The 12,934-nt window shown below is 45.0% G+C and overlaps 1 protein-coding gene across 4 annotated transcripts in view; it reads left to right on the top strand.

Annotated features, from left to right (window-relative positions):
- Positions 1 to 12,934, top strand: part of OSBPL3 (oxysterol binding protein like 3) — a 192,946-nt gene that overhangs the window by 49,928 nt on the left and 130,084 nt on the right. The window contains exon 1 of one of the 4 annotated variants that reach the window (XM_021079015.1): positions 4,391 to 4,914. The exons of the other annotated variants lie outside the window; for them this stretch is intronic. The gene's annotated coding sequence lies outside the window, so the exon portion shown is untranslated. Of the gene's footprint in view, positions 1 to 4,390; positions 4,915 to 12,934 lie in introns of those variants that run through there. 4 annotated transcript variants of the gene reach the window in all.

Here is a 12,934-nt window from a genome sequence, read left to right on the forward strand (position 1 = left end):
TTGGCAAAATTGTAATTTCTGGATTTTCCACCTGCCCATTGCCAAAGGTCAGGGTGGTTGAACTCTGCACCAAGGAATAGAATTTATAAAGGAAGTGCAGCTGATGGTCATTATGTTATTTCTTGAGGGTGAAATATTTCTAGAAAAGATTCATTTAAAGATAAGCTGCATGGAGGGAGTTCCTGTTGTAGCTCAGTGATAACGAACCTTTCTAGTTAGTATCCGTGGGGATACCAGTTCGATCCCTAGCCTTGCTCAGTGGGTTAAGGATCTGGCGTTGCCATGAGCTGTGGTGTAGGTCACAGACATGGTTTGGATCTCATGTGGCTGTGGCATAGGCTGGCAGCTACAGCTCTGATTTTACCGCTAGCCTGGGAACCTCCATCTGCTGCAGGTGCGGCCCTAAAAAGCAAATAAATAAATAAATACATAATAAATAATAAAGGTAAGCTGCACGGAAAACTCAGTCTTACAGTCTTTATTTAAGAGATGGAGCCGTTTGAATAGTTATGCTAAGTTTTTCTGGATTGTCCCTCCTAATTTCTAATCTGAGTTTGAGAAGACACAGGCTTCTTGAAAACCACAGGTCACACCATTCCTCAGTGGTTTGGGGCAAAGATACAGGTTTTTGATAAAGCACAGGTTATATGAGGATTGTTTTCCATTTGGGCGCAGCAGGTACTTATATTCTAATAATTGATGAAGGTATTTTATTCTTGTTGCTGTTTTTTGAGCGCAGTCTTCATTTCATTTATATTGTTATACCCTATTGTTTTTGATTCACTGAATGCAGTTTTGAGTCATTAAAGCTTCCAACTCAGACACATGAGAGGAATATAATGAAAAGATAATTACTTCTCACTTACTTGTCAGTAAGATCAGTGATGCGCATGCTGTGTTTGTCTAGTATTTGAATAAAAATTTATTGAGATCATTGATACTGTTTTTCAAATGAGGCCCGCATTGAAAGGGTGAGATTGGGAATTCCCATCGTGGCACAGCAGAAATGAATCCGACTGAACCATGAGGTTGTGGGGTCAATCCCTGGTCTCGCTCAGTGGGTTAGGGATCTGGCATTGTGTTGCCCTGAGCTGTGGTGTAGGTCGAAGAGGAGGCTTGGATCCTGAGTTGCTGCGGCTCTGGAGCAGGTGGGTGGCTACAGCTCCGATTCGATTAGACCCCTAGCCTCCATGTGCCGCGGGTGCAGCCCTAAGAGGGCAAAAGACGAAAAAAAAAAAAAAAAAAAAAGGTGAGATTGAACTTTTTACACTTAAAAACCTGCTCTTACATCACCGTATTTTCTATTGCTTCCACTTGCTTTTGATTCTAGCTGAGAAAAACTGACTTTCGGCCTCTTGTTTTAGAGCAGCCCCGCGTAGAATCTGCCTTTTCGCATCCGCTCCATCACAGTCTGTCCCTTCCTTCTCTTAAACGTTGCTTTTATCAGTTTATCCATGGAGCTATTTATAGACGAAATCAGTTGTCCTGCCTACAAACCTTAAAATTTATTTTACCCTTTCTATTTTTGCCGTTTATAACCCTCATGTATATACTTCTGCATCTTTGGCTGAGATTCCACATTTTAATAGCACAAAACCATTAACTTTATGAATTTCCCATCTGTTTCTTTTCTCCACTAATTGTATAAACATTGACCTTGGATAAGAACTGGGAGCGTTTGCAACAGAAGAAATGGTGGGGGAAAAACTGTAATTGTAATGTATACATGTAAGGATAACCTGACCCCCTTGCTGTACAGTGGGAAAATAAAATTAAAAAAAAATAATAAATAAAAAAAAAAAATAAAAATTGGGAGTTCCCGTTGTGGCGCAGTGGTTAACGAATCCAACTAGGAACCATGAGGTTGCGGGTTCGGTCCCTGCCCTTGCTCAGTGGGTTAAGGATCTGGCATTGCCATGAGCTGTGGTGTAGGTTGCAGACGCGGCTCGGATCCAGCGTTGCTGTGGCTCTGGCGTAGGCCGGTGGCTACAGCTCCGATTCGACCCCTAGCCTGGGAACCTCCATATGCCGCGGGAGCGGCCCAAGAAATAGCAAAAAAAAAAAAAAAGAATGTACTCCTTTATTGTTTTTTTGGCAGAATCATTGATTCAATATGGTTATAAATCAGGAGAGTACGGGGCAAAGACTAGGTTGTCGATGTAACAAAATAAAGAATAAGTATGAAAAAAAAAAAAAAAAAAGAACTGGGAGCGTCTGCAAATACGTGCCTAAACTGGAATTTTAAATAAATCGTGGCAAAACCAATGGTCTTTCTTTTGCATAACATGCGAAACATTTTCCCGTCTCACCCATTGAGAGAGAGCGTGTTGCTTTTCACCTTCACGGGTCTGTTGCTTTTGAACTCCGGGGCCGCGTTAATAAATGGTCGAGCTGAATTGCCCCGGGCTCGCCTCCCTTTTCAGGGAATTGCAGGTGATGCTAATGATCTTTTTCCTCCCTGAGCACGTGTAGTGCAGCAGCCTCTCTCATCTCCCTTTTAACCTTGAGCTTCGAAACCCCCTCTCAGCAGGGGCCCCATGCTGCAGGCTGCTGCCTGCCGGGCCTGTTATTACTCCCTGAATCACTGCTGGCCTTATTAAACTATTTTGGGCAGCAGCCTCTCCCTGCTCCTCCCCTGAACCGTGAGGAGTGGAGTTGCCAAAGCAGTGCAGTCCCAGTGTGGAGCTGGGACGTGAAGGAGGGAAGCCTCCCTGGTTTGTAACCGAGGCTTCTGCCTCGAAAAACAGTAGGGTGTGTTCGTGAAAATTTGTTTGTTTGTTTGTTTTAAAAAGTGATCCCGGGAGTTCTCACTGTGGTGCAGTGCAATTGGCAGCTAGGACACAGGTTCGATCCCCAGCCCTGCACAGTGGGTTAAGGATCCAGCCCACAGCTCTGGCTCAGGTTACAACTACAGCTGGGATCTGATCCCTAGCCTGAGAACTCCATATGCCACAGGGCAGCCAAAAAAGAAAAGAAGAGAAAAAAAGGATCCAAGAAAGTGTGTTTTTATGTTCTAGCATTTAAAATGCTTAACTGAAAGGCACTTTGGTCTTTCCCCGCCCCACTTTTTAAAAATCTCCTCTAGCATGTTGGTGAGCCGGGTTTGGGCTGGTGGTCCCCTGCTCTTGTGTTCCCATCTGTCTCAGGTCCATGGGCCCACAGTGTGCACCTTGACCAGGAAAGGCAGGATAAGGAAGAGGCCTCCAGGCAGACAAGCCTGCATTCACATCCCAGGGAAGGAGGGCAAATGACATAACCTCCTTAAGGTTGTGTGCCAGCGTTATAGGCTGGCACAAGGATGAGGGTGAGACATGGAAGAACCAGTTAATGGGAAAACTGACCGCTGGTTAGTCCTAGTCCATAGGGGAAGTCCTCCAGCCTGTGTTAAGGAGACCTTATAATTCATGTAATCTAGTTTTAAGATCAGTCACTCTTGGAGTTCTCTTGAGGCACAGCAGGGTAAGGACCTGGCCTTATCTCTGTAGCGACTCAGGTCACTGCTATGGTATGGGTTCGATCCCTGGCCTGGGAACTTCCACAGGCCATGGGCACAACCAGAAGAAAAAAAGATCAGTCACCGAGATCCAGAGAGATTGTACTTGCCTGGTGGCACATAGCTGTACATGGAAGAGCAAAGGTGACAACTCCGACTTTCTAACTCCAAGGTTAAGGTCTTCCATTATTCCACATAACATCCCCGTGTGTTACTGGTTCAGGGCCCTATCTGAACTGTTCTTAGGCTTGTGGATGGAGGTGTTTGCTGTTCATCAGAAGATGCCCTTTCTCTGTGCTGCAGTTTCATACTTCATTTCCTAACCCCTTAAAAAAAAAGATAAGCAGACAAGGTGTTAACTTCCTTTTGTTGCTGTAACAAATTGTATTATGTTAAGCCACAGGTTCAGTGGCTCAAAGTTATACAAACTTATTTCCTTAAAGTCCTGGAGGTCAGAAGTCTAAAATCAAGGTTATCAGCAGAGCTGCGCTCTTCCTGGAGTCTCTTGTGGGAAATCCACTTATGTGTTGTCTCTGACTTCTAGAGGCTTCCTGCATCCCTTGGCTCATGGTCCCACATCATATCCCCTTTTCCATCATCACGTCTCATTACTTTGCGTTCTACTAACTCTCCTCACCTGCTTCTCTCTTATGAGGACTCTGTGATTACATTGGACCAGGTGGATAATCCTGGACAATCAATCCAGTTCCAGGGCTGTAACTTTTTTTTTTTTTTTTTTTTTGGTCTTTTTAGGGTCGCACCTGCAGCATATGGAGGTTCCCAGCCTAGGGGTCGAATGGGAGCCACAGCCACAGCAACACCAGATCTGAGCCTTGTCTGTGACCTACACCACAGCTCATGGCAATGCTGGATCCTTAACCCACTGATCGAGGCCAGGGATTGAACCTGCAACCTCATGGATACTAGTCAGGTTCGATAACCACTGAGCCACGCCGGAAACTCCAGGGCTGTAACTTCCTATCTTTGGGAAGTCCTTTTTGCTGTATAAGGTAGCATTCACTGGTTCTGGGGATTAGAATGTGGATACATTTGGGGGCCCTTATTCTACCTACCACAGCCAGACCCTCGGCGTACAACCCAGAATTCCCAAACTGCCCTTCTTGTTCACCTCTAGTTCTCGATGTCTCATTTATCAGCCTGCGCACATCCATTTTTGCTAGCCCTTGGCTCTGCTCCCTCTGTGCCCCATAAGGAAGTTCTCCTTTTAGACTAGACCTATTCTAGAAACGGGCGGCATTGACACCACCCACTCAGATAACTGCTCATGCGTCTCAGCAGTGGTTGGGGATGGATTTCTGGGAGCATTTCCGCAGCTCACTTTGTACCTCTGAACATGTGCTTCCTGTGAGAATGTGAAATAATTTGGGGAATTTACAAAACTCATCGTCAGAGTCTACCATGTAAGTATTTGGGATTTAGATTAGGAGAGGTCTATCTTCCTCTTTTTGGCTATAGGTCATATTTGAATTATTGTTAGCAGAAATCTCATTGGTGAATTTATTTAATCAGGGATCCTTCTGCTAAACCTAGGATCCCTAAACCCTAAAGCTGCATGGAAGGCCTTCATGAGCCAGCCCTCTTGGGGCTGGGCAAAGCCCTGGAATTGCTTTTCTGGAAAGACTGGACCATACCTCTCATTAGATTTTAAAGAGATTGGTGACTGAGGAAAGGTTGATGACCAGCTCAGTTGATGGCAGGTGGATTCTTTGCCACTTCCCCAGTAGGTAAAAGGCCCTTGGAAGTACATTGTGTATATTTTTCATATGTAATACAATCTTTTTTCAGTTGCGACTCCACTTTCCCCACTCCTCTTGAAATAGACCTCCCACTGAAGCCTATGTCTTTTTTTGTTGTCAGCAATAAAAGGCTTATTCTATTCCTGCTGGCGTATTCTGAGATATCTTTAGAACAAGATATGGGAAACCTTTGTTAAGTGTAAGCTGTATCTCGGATGGGCAATATATAATTTGTTCAGGCAGGAATTAAAGATAAAAAGTGTAGTTCCCCCACCCCCATATACCTCCAAACACCAGATGTTTTATTTGCATTTTTTTCATCACATGCTTCTTTGGAATTGAAAACTAGTATCTTGCCATGTATTCTGCGCCCCCTCCTTTGATCACCATTGACCCTTTCTTCTGACTCCTCAAGGTTCTTCATAAAGAATGTGTGATATGTTCCTGCCTTTATCACTCACTGTACCCTCACCTATCCTTTAACCATACTTTTGCCTAATGAGAGGGAACCCAGAGCGTGAGGACTAATTTGGAATTTTCCTAGTTTCCGTGCATTGCGAGATCTGTGAGGTTTATCTGTAGATTTGCTGTTTGAGTCACTCGATGCATTTAAAGCTCAGTGAGTGAAACATAAATGACCAAAGTGGATTATTTATGCTTTTTGAATCATCAAGATTTCTAAAACGGGTACAATTTGGAATTAAGCTCAGATGACTGTGAGAGGGAATTCATTAAGGTTCCCTGATTTGGCAGAGCGGCTTTGAAGCACCAGGCAAAATAGGGAGCCGTACATTAAATCAAGTCTCCTTTCTTGATGAGTTCTTCTCCCCACCCCTTTTTTTGCTTTTTAAAATTTATTTATTTTTTGTCTTTTTGCCTCTTCTAGGGCCGCTCCTGTGGCATATGGAGGGTTCCCAGGCTAGGGGTGGAATTGGAGCTGCAGCCGCTGGCCTACACCACAGCCACAGCAACGCCAGATCCGAGCTGTGTCTGCAACCTACACCACAGCTCACAGCAACGCCAGATCCTTAACCCACTGAGCAAGGCCAGGGATCAAACCTGCAACCTCATGGTTCCTAGTCAGATTCGTTAACCACTGCGCCACGACGGGAACTCCTTTTTTTGCTTTTTAAGGCTGCACATGTGCCATGTGGAAGTTCGCAGGCTAAGGGTTGAATCAGAGCTGCGGCTGCCAGCCTATACCACAGCCACAGCAACATGGGATCATTAACCCACTGAATGAGGCCAGGGATCGAACCCTCATCCTCATGGATGCTAGTCAGGTTTGTTACCACTTAGCCACAATGGGAACTTCCTGGTTGTTGTCATTAATGTGTGGTGTTTAGAGAGAATAAATCATTTGGCATTAAATAGAATCTATACAAAATCTCCTTGACAGCTGTGGGACATTATGCAGAAATAAGGCTTAACTATTATGAAAGGAATCTGTTGCTTTTGACAAAACTCATTTGTGTTCATTTTTATTTAAAACAAGAATGTAAGTTTCATTTGGCCTGACTTAACCCTTTGAGGATATGAAACAATTGAGGTCAGGATAGCTGGTCTTTACAGCATTAGGCAACTTTTTGGTGACAAAGTTGGTGGTAAAATTCAAGACTCCAGAAACAGACCCAGTGATCTTTCATTATATCGTATCGCCTGTGTTCCATAGAAAGAGTAAGAGGTGGAAAGTTGAAGGACCCAGATCTCATACCTTGTAAACGAAACCACAGCGTCGTATATGCCTCCACACCCACCAGCATGGGTGAAACTTGCTGTGCGCTGGCTTGGATATGGAGCTGGTGGAGCTGTCAGGCATGGCTGGTGGGACGGCTGGTGGGGGTATAAAAAGGCGTAGCCATGTAGAGAGCAATTTGGCAGTTCCTAACGTTAAACACATGTACCCGATGACCTAACAGTTCAGCTCCTATGCATGTCCCCAAGAAAGGCCTATCTTCAAATGTTCATAGCAGCTTTATTATAGCCAGCGAAAGCTGGAGACAGCTCACGTGTTCATCAACTGGTAAAAAGACAAAATGTGGCATATTTATCAACTCCATGGAATACTACTCAGCAAGGAAAAGGAAGGGATCACTGATATAAGAAATATGGTGGCTGGAACTCAGAAACACTGTTGAGAGAGAAAGAAGCAGATACAAAAAGAGCATATTCTGCATGATTCCATTGAGAGGAAGTCCTGAAACAGACCTCAGAGGGGTGGGTAGGAGAGTTGACTCCAAAAAGGCATGAGGGAACTTTCTGGGTGAGGGAAATGTTCTTTATGTTGCTTGGTGTGGTGGTTATCTGGGCATTTACAATTGTCCAAACTCATCAAAGTGTCCACTTAAAAGGGGGCATTTTATTGTACATAGATTACATCAAAATGATTTTTTAAAAAATAAAAGACAGGATAATGAGAAGGTGCTGAACAGCAAAGCACAGATGGTATAAAGCATAAAATATTTTTGCCATGCCACTGAATTTTCTCTGGTCCCATTTTCTCTCTCAAAACTGTGGTCCTTCTGTTCCTGTCCCCTTGCCACTTGTCTGCGAACACATATAACTACAAGCCAACACACCATTGGGGAAAAAACTGAACAACCCGCCCATGCGCATTTCCATAAGCAAGTCTCTTCTGTGCTTGAGTGTATGTTGCCAACTTAAGCAGGAATCATGGGAATCATTTAGAGCTTCAGTTATTACTTCTTCTTGAGTGACCAGAATTTTAGCAGCATCACTATACATGCAAATAAAATAATACCTGGAGAAATGCCAGGTGTTTTTCAGTCTTCTCCAGGAGGAAGTTGGAGGATTTGTAGGCTAAGTTGAATTTATAGCTATATTCTCTGCTTAAGGAAAAAAAAAAACCTAAAAATAAAAACGTTGGCATCCCAGTTGGTGTTCTGAGTCATGTTTTAAATCCTGTAAGCCTGTAGCTTAGCAAAATGCTCCTCCAGAAACTCTAAACTGCCTATGCAATATGGCTCCATCTTGCCAGCTCCCCTACCAGCTTCCTTCGGATCTCAGCAGAGTCTAAGACTAGCGTTGGAGTCATGTGAGTCCCCTTGAAATGAGATCTAGACATAAGAGGAGAGCAGCGTTGCTTCTGAATCAAAGATGCCCAGGAGCTTTCTCTTCAGGGTACGTGGGGGTTCTTAACTAACGCTTAGAACCCAAGCCACACAATGGAGAATCTAACTGAATAAAAATTAGTGTCTGTATTCATTCAAGTTTTCTTGTGCTCAACTAAACCAAAATCATGCCGCCAGTGTTCTCTGTCACAGTTTTGGCTTCCTTGCTTTCACATCATGCACGTATGAGATCATTCACCAGAACGTATCAAGCACCTATCATATGACAGGTATTTTGTGGGGCTGCAGGGTATAAGGATGAAAAGGAGCAGTATCTGCCATCCAGGAGCTTACAGTTCAGTAAGGAGACAGACACGCAAGCAAAATGTTCCCTTATTTTAAATACAGTTGTTGGAATAAACTAAGTTCAAGGGCAACCTGGTGTATGCCAGCCAGGGAATGTCAAGTGCACTTGATCCAGTGTGTCATTTAAAGCCAGTGTTTCCTTATTGATTTTCTGTCCAGATGATTTATCCATTGATGTAGTGGGATATTAAAGTCTCCTGCTATTATCACCTGACTGTCTATTTTCTCCTTTAGGCCTGCTAATATTTGCTTTATATATTCAGGTGCTCCTACACTGAGGTCATAGACATTTTGCAGATGTATCCTCTGGTTGGATTGACCGCTTTATCATTACATACTTTTCTTTTTCCCTTATTACAGCCTCTGTCTTATTGTCTGCTTTGTCTGGTATGAGTATTGCCCCCTTAGCTTTCTTTTGGTTTGCGTTTGCATAGAATATCTTTTTAATCCCTTCACTTTCAGCCTGTGTCTGTGTCCTTGCATCTGAAGTGTTTTGTAGGCAGAATAATGATGTGTTGTGTTTTTCATTTATTATGCTACTCTGTGTCTTTGATTGGAGAATTTATTCCATTTGCATTCAGAATAATTATTGATAGGTGTGAACTTACTGCCATGTTGTTAATTGTCTTCTAGCTCTTCTGTAATGCCTTGTTCTTTCTCTTCACTTGCTCTCTTGCCTTGACGATTTGATGTGTTAATTTTCAGTAATAGTATGCTGAGATTCCTTTCTCTTTTTCCTTTGTGTATCTGGGAATGTTAGGGAAGAGTGAATAGGAAGCATCCTTGGAGCTACAACCTTAAGGGAGGGTGACATCCCTGCCGTGCGTCCAGTGGGGGCGGAGTGCCTGCTGCAAGGGCTCAGGGATGGTTGTGGGGAATGCAGGTGCATTGGTGTTGCTGGAAGGGGAAATGTGAGGTGGCTAGTTCTGGGAACTGAGGTCTGGGTGTAGCGCAGAAGACTTGTAACTTCTTATAAGTCAGTAGTTCTCATCTTATGCATTTGAAACATCTAGAAGGCTTTTTGAAAATGTTCAGACCTATATCCCAGGACTGTTGAATTTCTATATTTAGGAAGAGGACATGAGTGTGTATTTTTCTTTAGAATGTCCATGGATGACTTATTTTTTTGCAGGGGGGGGTGCTTTTTAGGGCTGCAGGTGCCGCATATGGAAATTCCCAGGCTAGGTGTTGAATTGGCGCTTAGGCGCCAGCCTATGCCATAGTCACAGCAATGCCGGATCTGAGCCATGTCTTCGACCTACACCATAGCTCGTGGCAACACCGGATTCTTATCCCACTGAGCATGACCAGGGATCAAACCTGCATCCTCAGAGAGAATATGTCAAGTTCTTAACCTGCTGAGCCACAACAGGAACTCCTAACATGAATAATTTACATGTTGTATTCTTCATAAATATCTTTAGAGGCAATATTATTTATTGAGTAATAATAAATAGTAAATAATAGTATTTGCTCAACTTTTCCTCTGCTAGTTGGGCATTAAGGTTGTATCCACTTTTTCCCTGTTACAGATGTTGAGCCAAAGGGTAAGACTGTTCTGTACCACTTTGATAGCAATTGCTAAATAGCTTTCCCACACCAGTTTACTTCTTTATACTGCTCTAATCAGTATGTGTCAAAATTTGCCAGTCCTTCTTCTCATTGGGTACTGATACTCAAAATTGCTTTCCTAATTTCATATGTGGAAATAGTGTCTGGAACTGGATCAGGTAAGAGGAGATGATTGGACTGATGCAGGGCGGCTCACAGAGTCGCAGGGCAGGAAGCTGGAAGTGCAGCAGGAGCTTGGCGGGGCCTCCCACACGGCAGAGATCTATCCAGGCCTCCCTGCTCCCCACCGGGCCGCCCACCCGCCTTGGCCTCTGCATCTGATTTGTCTCCCTTTGTGCATCTGTTGCTTGGCCTCTGGCTCTGTCTCATTGCGTGTGCGTGTTGCCTGTTGCCTGTCTTCCTGGCTCTCACTCTGCCTTTCTCTGTGTCTTGGTCCTCCCATCTCTCCTTGTCTGTCTGTCTGTCAGTCCCTCTGTCTGCAGGCCCCACCATCCTATCCTCTCACCTCTGCTTTCCTTGCACCTGGCGAAAAAGAGCGCCTCCCCTCCCCCAACCCCACCCCTGACCCCCAGCAGTACCACTGGTCTTCTTTTTTTATTTTATTTTATGTTTTTTGGTCTTTTTATGGCTGCACCTGTGGCATATGGAAGTTCCCAGGTGAGGGGTCGAATCAGAGCCAAAGCTGTTGGCCTTCACCACAGCCACAGCAATGTCAGATCTGAGCTGCATCTGCAGCCTACACCACAGCTCATAGCACCGCAGGATCCTTCACACACTGAGCGAGGCCGGGGATCGAACCTGTGTCCTCGTGGATCTTAGTTGGGGTCATTCCCGCTGAGCCACGAAGGGAACTCCCCACTTGCCTTCTAAGTTGAGTGGCCCTCAGAGGCTGCCTTGGTCCCTGTGTCGGCTTAGGAATTCTGGACGAAGAGACTCTGGTTGGCTCAGCTTGGTCATGCAGTGGCTGCCCTTGGTTTGGGTCACTCCCGTGGCCAGGGAGGGGTTGGGTGCAGGAGGGGCCGGTTCGCAGAGAGCAAGGCGCCCGAGGCAGGAGCCCGCAGTCCGTGCCTGGAGCAAGGCTGTGCGTGGTCCTGAGCCCCCAGACCTGAGGAGCTGCCCTCTGCAAAGACCATTCAGTGAGAGCCTCCTGTGTTCTTCTGTGGGCCTGCTAAAGAAAGAAGTGATTGGTGAAGGCCCTCTCTTGCCGGATGATCGGGCGCAATTAAGGGGAACGGTCTTCTAGGAGCGTATCTGCTGTTCCCAAAGGGAGGGAAATTGACTTCATTGGTCCCTCTCTGCGGGCGTGCAGAGGGTGTGCAGCAATACTGCAGGGGCGTTCGGAGGGTTACACTTACACGTTTGCTTTTGCTTTTTTTGCTGGTCCCTCAGGCCCGCCCCCCCCCCTTCTATGTTGACCCTAAGGTAACAGTTGCACTTTGCCGTCAGAATTAATCCTGGGGTTTTCTGTCAGCGTGATCCATCACGTTCCCCCGAGAAGCTCTGGGTCAGGGAGAGCGGCTGGTTGCTGTGGGGCTTGGATGCAGGGGCAAGAGGTCCTTGACCTGAAATCCTGAAGCAGGGCTGGGGGATGAGGTGCAAATAGCAGGAGTGACAGCGAGACTGTGAGACACAAGCAGGGGGTCAGGCTAGAATGAGGGCAGCCTGAGGACGGGGGCTGAACTCAGTGCAGGTCTGGAAAGAGCCAGGAGAGGGGACAGGAGAAGGTGGGAGAAGGGCCTCCTGAGTTACTACACACGTTCCCACCCTCATTTGCGGTTTATTGTCGTGATGAATCACGTGTGTGTTCCATTTCTTTGGTCGTTTAATGAGGGATACGTTATGTGTGAAACTGCATCCTAAACCCACTAAGGTAGCCGCTGAAAAGCTAATTTCCCCCCCACCCCGGTCACTCAGCCACACTACTCCCTGGGCGAGAAAATTCCCCGCTTGAGAAAATTGAGGCACAAGGAAGCAAATATTGCAAGGTCACTATCACAGTGTATATGCATGATTCTAAGTTGTTTCCATTTATTGAAATTTTTTACAGAATAATGCCATTCATATATTTTAAAAACTTGTTGCATATTTTTGGAGTTCCCATTGAGGTTCCCTGGTAATGAACCTGACTAGCATCCACGTGGGTTCGATCCCCAGCCTCACTCAGTGGCTTAAGGATCCGGTGTTAACCGTGAGCTGTGGTGTAGGTTGCAGATGAGGCTCAGATTTGATGTAGCTGTGGCTGTGGAGTAGGCCAGCAGTTGTAGCTCCTATTCAACCCCTAGCCTGGGAACTTCCATATGTCACAAGTGCATCTCTAAAAAAAAAAAAAAAAAAAAAAAAAAAAAAAAATCTGTATTTCTGATGAGTACATGTACTCTGTTTCTGAATTATGGAAAGTCTGGAAGTATACACATCTAACCTATAGCAGTGATTACTCCTGGACAGTGGAAGAGGGGGCAAGAATTCAAAGTGGTAGTCAAGAGAGGATATTAGCTTTATCTGTTAGGTTCTCAGTAGAAGAAAAAATACATTTACAAGTTTTCTGTGAAACTAAAATTTAAAAAATAAAGCACAGATTTCTTTGGATGGTCGTTTCAGGATAAGTCTCTTCTCTGACACATTTCTTCCAGGTCCTTATGAGAGTCCGTTATTCACTCGGCTGCAGTTAGTAAAAT

Source organism: Sus scrofa, chromosome 18 (assembly GCF_000003025.6).
Source record: "Sus scrofa isolate TJ Tabasco breed Duroc chromosome 18, Sscrofa11.1, whole genome shotgun sequence".
NCBI lineage: Eukaryota > Metazoa > Chordata > Mammalia > Artiodactyla > Suidae > Sus > Sus scrofa.